The sequence below is a fragment of the Brachyhypopomus gauderio genome, chromosome 9, assembly GCF_052324685.1.
Source record: "Brachyhypopomus gauderio isolate BG-103 chromosome 9, BGAUD_0.2, whole genome shotgun sequence".
Classification (NCBI taxonomy): domain Eukaryota; kingdom Metazoa; phylum Chordata; class Actinopteri; order Gymnotiformes; family Hypopomidae; genus Brachyhypopomus; species Brachyhypopomus gauderio.
The window spans coordinates 22815507-22825179 of record NC_135219.1 but is presented as its reverse complement, the minus strand read 5'-3'; positions in this window follow the sequence as shown (position 1 = coordinate 22825179).

Genomic DNA, 9673 nt, shown 5'->3' with positions numbered 1-9673 from the left:
TAACATATGGCTGCAACACTTACACCTATTAACATATTCTGATAACACTCTTCAAGAAGCAGTTGAAGTAAAACCTGCACTGTTCTGTTGTTGGTGGTGGAAACAACAAAATAATATAAATATAAGTAGGCCTGTTTCACTCCTATGTGTAAGCATTTCATCTGGAGTGAAAATGAAGTTTAAATCTAAAATATATTTAGTTTATAGTTGCTCAGTGAACTAGTAGATTGAACCATGCACAACACTGTAGAATAGAAAGACAGTATAGCCAAGTGTTTTAAGAGTGATGCAAAACAGCACAAACGTTACATGAGACAATAGACAAGTGACATTCACCACTACCAACATGATGGGACAGATATTGCGCCTATTGACATTGCTGAAGTCTTCTTTTCAAGATATTAAATATTGCCTCTTGTGTATTTCAGATGACATTACGTGATTCAATGCCAGTTGTGCTCATTAAGAGCAACTGCTCTTGTGTTGCTAGTTGCGGAATCTGCAAACACTTGGTTGCATTGCTTTTCCAGACTGCTCATTATTCTGAATCTGGCATGTCTGTCGATCCCTCCTGTCCTTTCATGCACACAGACAGAACAGAAGTGGCATAAACCACCAACAATGGTTTGTCTTATTTCATTATTTAATGTTAGTTAATGTATCACAGTCACTTTACTAACACCATCTTTTAAATTAATAGGGGGTGAAGCCTGGACCCGTGGATGCCATGGTTGTCCTAAAGCCAAAACCAGGTGCTACTACAGCCAGTGGATTTAGGTATGTAGTACCAAATTTAATAGGCAGATTACAGTGTGTGGTAAAAAAAATGAATGCTTTTGATCATCTGATAAGACCCTGTTCTCTTCAAGATTTAATTTAGCCTCGTTGTACTTCAGATGACATGTGATATGTGATTCACAATCAGTTGTGCTGGTGAACAGATTACAATGTGTAAAAATAAATGTTATTCACTCTTCTTTTATTTCAGAAGTACACTTTTCAAGGGCTACAGCGGTGAGCTCCCACACCCGGCCACCCTCAATCCTGGACCAGTCTACGCTGGAATGAAAGCAGATTCTCTTCCACTCATCTGCACAATGAACATCTCGCCTGACAAGCCACTTGTGGACTCCATCTTTGGGAAGGTACAAGTTGGCAGTGTACTGTCCTATCAACAACCACCACCTCCATCTGACAGTGTTGTCATACATGAGGATGCACCCCCATTCCCGAGTCTGCCACTAGAATGTTACCATCTAAGCCCACCTGAATATTCATTTGTGCCAACACACCAAGAACAGCTACACCTAAGCTCACTTTCTGTGACCTTGTCACAGTCACACCTTATTGAGGAGGCAACAAGATCCCAAAGTGCTACACCTGAGTGTCATTCACTTAGGAGAGAAAGAGTGACTGCCTCACATTTCAGAGAGGTGAGCCACGTTAGAGGTCCAGGTGCTGCAGAAAGCCTGGCAGAAAGGATAATCCGAGGGACACGACAAACAGCACACATGAAGAGAGGACTTGAAATGGAAACGGGCCTTAAAGGACTATGCAGTTCTGAAAAACTTGAACTTGACCAAGTGTGGGCTAGTGATTCATCCAGATGCATCTTGGCTGGGTGCATCACCTGATGGACTTGTATATGACACACTTGAGCGTCCATCATTTGGGCTTGTTGAAATCAAGTGCCCAAATGCACAAAGCTATGTAGACTGCAAATTCCTCAAAGTGGCACAAGGCCTACACAAAATGAAGGAGAGCCATTGTTATTATTGGCAAATCCAGTTCCAGTTATTGATTACTGGTATGCAGTGGTGTGATTTAGTTATCTGTGCCCATGATGATATCTTTATGCAGCGAGTTTACAGAGATAGCAGTGTATTAGAAGAGGTGAAAAGGAGGTGTGACATGTTTTTCTTTAACACTTACATGCCAAAATACCTCTCTATGACCAAGCAATAGAAAATCATAATGAATACATGAACTCATGAACAATTAAAACAATTTCAATTTATTCTGTCAATTGTATTACTATTGTATTCATTAATTTTTTTTACAAATACAGTAAAAGTTAAGAAATACATAATGTTGTATTGTGTTGTGTCAATTTTACATATAAAAGTGAAAGCATTTTATACAATTAATCATATTGCACTGTACCTTAACATTGCAGCCAATATTTACAGACTAGCATGACCTAAAGCAGGGGTCGGCAACCTTTTTGACTCTGAGCCACAAAAGCAAAATAATTGGAAATTTATTTCAGTGACGATGACATGTCACTCAAGCAAAGCGAAAGTAAATACCGGACATTTGTGAAATTCCACCCGAACATTTTTTAAAGTCTCAAAAATAATATACGTTAATTAAATACTCATTAATTCTATTCAAAAGCTGAGCCGCATCAGAGGGATAAAGAGCTGCATGCGGCTCCGGAGCCGCGGGTTGCCGACCCGTGACCTTAAAGGGATCATTTTAAGGTTAGAGAAAAAATAAATAAATAAATCACCATAATTCACATTACATCATCTGTCTAATTCTGGATTGACACGGGTGAATAATGTATTTGCTTATATTTTTCTAATTGTTTAGATGTCGATTGTCAAACTGTAAGTGGATTAAATAAAATTGGATAAATTATATTATATATATTTATGTTTTAAGAATATTTTTAGGCCCTCTGAGAGTATATGTATATATATATATATATATATACATACGGTCTCTGGTCTCAACACAGCTCCCTGTCAAATACTGCCCACTAGTGGGACAGTGATGTAGTACAAGTGACAAACTATTAAAAAAAAAAACATACATTGCATAAAATTATACACATAATCACCATTAATAGGTTAAAAGCAGGAATGCTTAGATGTATAATAATTTATAGCTATAGTAAATTATATATGCTGTTTCAGTGTGTGGATTATAGTTCTACTGTAAATTAAACATAGAAGTTATTTTTGTTGTATAGTCAAAGTCAAATTTATTTATATAGCTTTCACAACACGTCACAAAGCAGCTTTACAATCGTATGGGTCCAGATCCCTAATGAGCAAGCCAAGGCGACAGTGGCAAGGAAAAACTCCCTATGGTGGTGGGGATTAGGAAGAAACCTTGGGAGGACCAAGACTCAAAAGGGAACTCATCCTCCATTGGGTGGCCCGTTAGCACAAGTCCGTGGTGCGCAGGCTGGTTCTACAGATAATGTTTAAAGAGAGGTTTAAGGAAATCTCTCTTATTATTTGAGTGTTTGGAGTTGATTTAAGTGCTTTAGCTAATATTACTGTCATTTAATTACCCTCGCATAAGACCCAAAAACAAACACAAAAAGCAAGAACAAATGTTCAATTTAACCCACAAGCACTTAGTGTTGTGCTGAAGTCCTCCCTGAGGCCGGTCTGCAAAACCACACCCACTCAAAGGGGGCGTCAGTTCTGGCTGGGCTGGCTGGGACTGGAAGGCTCAGGTGGTAGTGCGTTGTGACCTGCTCTCGGGCAGGTAGAGGACCATCTCTAGAGACACCAGCACATTGAATTCAAAGGCGATCTGCTCCATCCTGCTAATGTGGAAGCTCTCCTCCAGCTCCTGCAAAGAGCAGAGACAGTGAGGGGCGGAGTTAGTGAAGGACCTGGAGCGCTCATTCTGATTGGCTGAGCTTCATGGGAACATGTGTTTGGAATTCAGTGAACAGAGCTCCAGAGCATGATTATACTTAGATATTATTGAAGCCATTTAATGAGAAACCTAACAATATCTCGCAGCAAACCGCTTCTTTGTGTATATTAAATTAATTCCGATATTAGCATTGTATACATCATAATAATAATAATACATTTTATTTAAAAGCGCCTTTCACAACACTCAATAGACAATAAAGTAAATCACAGGGAATAGGCTATTTTGAACAGGTGAGTTTTGAGTCTAGATTTAAAAAGAGGAAGAGAATCAATTTTTATGGATGTCAGGTGGGAGGGAGTTCCAGGGTTTGGGAGCAGAGCGACTGAAAGCTGCTTCCCATGGTACTCATACGAGCAGGAGGCACAGAGAGATGAGTGGAAGAGGAGGATCTGAGCGAGAGGGAGGAAGATGCAATATTGAGAAGATTTGACAGATATGGGGGGACAAGATTATGGATGGCCTTGAATGTAAAGAGACAGATTTTGAAATGTATTCTATATTTAACAGGAAGCCAGTGGAGTTGTTGAAGTGGAGTTGTTGTAATGTGTTGGAATGAAGGAGTTTTAGAAATAATACGAGCAGCTGTATTCTGAACCAGCTGAATCTTATGGAGGGACTTATACAGAAGGCCAAACAGGAGAGAATTGCAGTAGTCAATACGGGAGGTAACAAGGTTATGAACAAGTATAGATGCAGTATGGGGGGTGAGGGAGGGGCATAGACGGTTGATGTTACACAGATGAAAATATGCAGACTGGGTTATATTACTGATGTGCGAGTGAAAGTATAAAGTGCTATCTAGGATGACACCCAGACTCAATTGGCATGGAGAAACTGTGAACTTTAGATATTGTAGATTTTGAACCACAGAGCAACATTTCAGTTTTATCACTATATAAGTTTTAGGAAATTAGATGCAAAACAGGTTTTTATTTCAGATAGACAGTTTGAAAGGGATGAGCGTGGGAACAGGTGCCTGGTTTACCAGATAAGTAGAGCTGGTATCATCTGCGTAGCAGTGTAAATCAATATTATATGAGCCAAATATATTGCCAAGGGGCAAGAGGTAAATGATGAAAAGGGGTGGCCAACCCATCAGAGACCAAGAGACACTTTTTTTTTTACTGTGAATGACCCGTGTGAGTGCGCCCTAAGAGCTGATTAGTTTTACCATCGTTTTTCATGCAGTTCATAGTGCTAAATATTAGAGCCTTTACTTTTACTTTCAGTACTTAAGTACATTTGAAGGCCAATACATTTGTACATGTGTGACTGTGTGTGTCTCTTGATGTTCAAAAAAAGAGTTGTGTGAGTGTGTGTGCATGAATGTGTGTGTGCTTGTATGTCCAGTGGTGGATGGTGCCATAGACATAATATACATAGACGCTTCACGGACTGACACCGCCTATTGGCGCTGACGTAACAGGTGGCCGCCATATTGGATGGGTCTCCCTTGCGCTCCAAGTACATATATTTGTACTGAAAAAGGAGTATAACAGTGTTCTCAAGTCTCACGCATTGAGCGTGTGACATACGCATCTTACCGTCTTCACACGCTCTCACGCCACACTTCAGATTTCACACGGCGAAAAAAAAAATCTAGTTTATTTACCTCTGATCCATATATATATGTCGCCCTCCACTGGCGATCGATCGCGAAATACAACAACAATGTTCACCACCCCCCCCCGCCCCGCTCAACAACTTACGTTCGCCACCCACTCTCACACTCTGAAAAGAATTCAAAACTTGAGAGCCCTGAGTATAATATAACTATAATAATCACAACTCTGCGAATCTTTACCCGATTTTCACAGTTTGGTTTGTTACAAACAGCAGAGATGTAGTTATGACACAGGACACTGTTACACATTACATACACAATAAATACAGTTTGCAAATATATTTGCAAATAAATTCTTTAAAAGTCAGACAAAATGATTTTCTCAATTTTTTTTCACATTTTGTCTCTCATAGTTGAGGTCTACCTATGATGTCAATTACAGGCCTCTCTCATCTTTTTAAGTGGGAGAACTTGCACAATTGGTGACTGACTAAATACTTATTTTCCCCACTGTATGACACACTTACTTACAACTATTTGGAAAACAAAGTATAAAGACACCAGTGCAGTAGCATGTTGGACCTCTGACCAGCCAACAGCAAAGCAGTTCTTCTGTTTAGCTCGTAGCTTTGACAAAATGTTACTGTGTCTCACGCAAGAAAAAAATGGTGCATCCACTGCTCCCCACTAGCCAGTGTAGTGCTTGTGAATGTACCTCTTTAGACAACAAACTTCATAAAATGATGAGGCAGGTCTCATGAGATGTAAGATGAAGAACTGCTACTTAATATGCCTCAGGGAAATATTGCTGTGTGACGAGGGACCTGATGAACCTGTGGGGTTCTCAGTAGAGAAGATCTGCACCTTCAAGTTCCTTGACATAAAGAGAACCTTACATGGACCATTCACGCTGGTCACGTGGTGCAACATCATCTCTTCTATATCAAATGCCATTAAGGTAACTAAGAGTCTGGACTATAAATGGTTTTAACTAGCTTGTCTCATTAATCAGACTCATCATCATGTCCTCTGGTAATTCAGCACAGCGTCATCAGTACAGAATATTTTTGCTTCCTCTTATTATTATATTAGTGCTTATTATTATATATTAGTGCTTCCTCCTGCCTGATTGCATTTAGACTTATTCGTGAGTTTTTTGTAAAATTAATTCTAAAGGCATTTTTACTTATTTTTACTCTGTGTGTGTTTTGCAGCAAACAGGGGTAAGCAGAGAGTTTAAGGGTATTTCCATCAATACGGATGGCGTTTTCAGGTCATCTGATGTTTCATCTTTTGAGATTTGTGTAACCCTAACACATCACTCATTTCTCAGAAAAACACTGAACCGTGTTTGGTCTTTATTTTGCTTTTCTGCCTCTTTCTTACTCTCCATCATGTAGGTCTCCAGTGCTTCTCCCTGGAGTAGAGACCACAGACAGCTGGACAGAATAAGGAGCCTTAACAAGAAGTGAATCAGGAACATCGTTTTGTTTTTTAATTGCAAGGGAGTCATATTGTCTTCTGGTTTACTTTCAGTGTTACTCATGTAACCATTATTAGTGAGTTACAGGTTAACATGTCTTAGGTTGAATGTATCCAGTATATAATTTGAGGGATTCACTATTTTCCTTGTAAACAATTATTCATGGGCCAACCAGTCAGTCATGTAATGTGCATAAGCAAAGGTTTTTGAAAATAATCTACATGAATAACTTTTGAAGGATGATTTTGTCACAAATTGTGACAATATCCCATATTTGATACATCGCCCTCCAGAAATATTGGCACCCCTGGGTAAAATATGTTAAAAGCCTTTAAATTATTATTTTATTATTTGCAAAAGCATAACCTCACTCTGAAAAAATTAGAAAAAAAGCAACCTTCAACTCAAGTAAAAAAAATAACCTGGCAACTCACATCTCTATTATCCACTATTATTTACGTTATATATGCTACCATTGGGCATAGTTATAAGCAAACATGGTGTCAATTTTCACTGCTATGCAGATGACACCCAACTTTGCATTTCAGCCAAACATGAGGACAAATCCACATTAGGAAAAATTGAGGCCTGCGTAAGAGATGTTAACTGCTGGATGTCGCTAAACTTCCTCCAACTTAATAGTGACAAAACTGAGGTTCTCCTTCTGAGCCCAAAGGCCGCAAGACAGAAAATACCAGATCTAATGCTAAATCTGGCAGACTACCCCATTACACCTGGCTCAGTAGCCCAAAATCTTGGCATCCTACTGGACTATGAACCCCCACATCTACTATGATCACATGCTGGCTTCTTATTAGTTCCAATAATTAATAAGGTAACAGCAAGTAGAAGAGCCTTTTCTAATAAGATCCCCCAACTAACTGGACTGTGACACAGTCTCAATCTTTAAGTCTAGGTTTAACATTTACTTATTTAGTTTAGCAGTTGGTTGACAGTGTAGTGGATGGATGCCAATGTCTCAGGATGCTCCCACGTCTGTGTTAATTTCTGGTTCTGCCCTTTTAGCTGGGCTGTAATAATTTAATGCTGGAGTTGCTGTCACACTCTAGAAATGTTTAAATGTCCTCTGTCCCACATATAGTCCCATGCACAGCGAATCGCCCCTGTTTCTTTTCCAATTGGCTGCCCTCCTACCCGAGAAATATTGAGACGCGGAGAGACAAGCCTTTCCTGCTATCCCCCCTAAGCCAGCCACCTCCTGCCTACCCAGTTATGAGGAAGGATCAACCCACTGCCCTGGCTCCTCTCACCACCCCGAATTCCCCCCTGCTATGGCTGTATTTCCACAGTCCTGGACTACTATTATTGACCATCAAGAAGTGTAGGGCTCTTAAGAATAAGATTAGAATTATTTATCATTCACATCACTTCTTCTTTTATGTATGTCTCTAATTCTCTAATATTGTTGTCAGAGTGTTGTCATGTTAACATCTATGTGTTGAATGAGCTAAACCCATATGTGAGTTGAACCCCTCCCTGATTGGGTCTGGAGTGGTGGTGGTGTGATTTGTTCTGTTTTCAAGCACCAGGAAAATGCACACATGCATCAGTCCACTACAACCACAGTTTGCTGCATGAATTCCTGAACAGATGACGAACCACTTGCAGAAGGAAAACCACATTCCAAAACAAGGGACACCAGCCTTGAATTACTTCCTGCAGCACACCAATATTCCAGAGTTCAGAGCTATAATGAAGAAAAAAATATTTTCATAACAACCACATCCTAGGCCCCATACACTACCCAATTAAGCCAGCCTTAGATCAGCTGACTGATTCAACTTAAAACATAAATGTTTTTATATTCATAATTTGGAGAAGAGGTTGATAATGACAAGATCTCTGGGTATGTATGTCTTTGATCTGATGCAATCGTTTAGCCTACGTGTTCATATAACAAGAATAAAATGATTCTACACATTGTACATTCAGCAATTGCTACATTTTGTGATGTTTTGACAACATTGATCAGTAAGACTAACTGCTGAGGTCCCTCTCGAAGATAAAAATTTGTTGGTATATAGGCCCTCAACAGAGAGTCAACCTAAAGGTGATCATGTAAATGCTGTTAATTACATCTGTGATGTGATGTAAAATGTAGTTGTGGGAAAATGTTAATGTTAATTGAAATGTTAATTGTTTACTCTTTAAATGTCGTGAGATGGAAACCATAACCAAACTACCCTAACTACTTCACAGAAGAACTATAAGAATTATTTACTGCACACACAAATCAACTTCATATCATTAAACATTGGAGCATTTTGTTATATTGTATTTTGTATTTTATAAAAAGAATAATCCACTCGAGGCCGTGCGCTATAGGGATTTTATACAAATTAGTTCCGACCTCACAATCTGATTGGTTTAGAAGTGTTCTAAGTGTTCTAGCGTTTGTGAGAACAACTGAACGCACTGGAACTGGCTCGAAATGAACAAAATAGAATTTGACAAAGTGGGCTACAAAGTGTTTCATGGACTGGCTCTTACAAAATGACTTTAAGGTCAATTTGGGAACATTTGAAAAGGCTGAGCTTAAACTTAATACTTAGGCAGTTATATGGCTCTATCTGCACTACAAAGGGTGAGCTTTACAGTATCAGCAGCTGTCTTGTAGTTAATCATTATTTTATTTTTTAGGTAGGCCAGGGAACTGTTCAGTTCACTTGTTGTGGAACTACTTTTTGGCGGAAGACACAGTCCGTATTAAAGCATATTCATTATGAATGTCTTGAATTTTCTTCATTTATTTTGTAACAAAAAATGATTTCGAACTAAATGTAGGCTTACTGTTGCCATGGTAATTAATCAATAGAACACTTGAGCACTGTTCTGTTGATAAATTACTATGACAACAGTAAGCCTACATTTAGTTCGAAATCAATTGTTGCGTCAAAAACGCGCCATATAAATGTTATTCA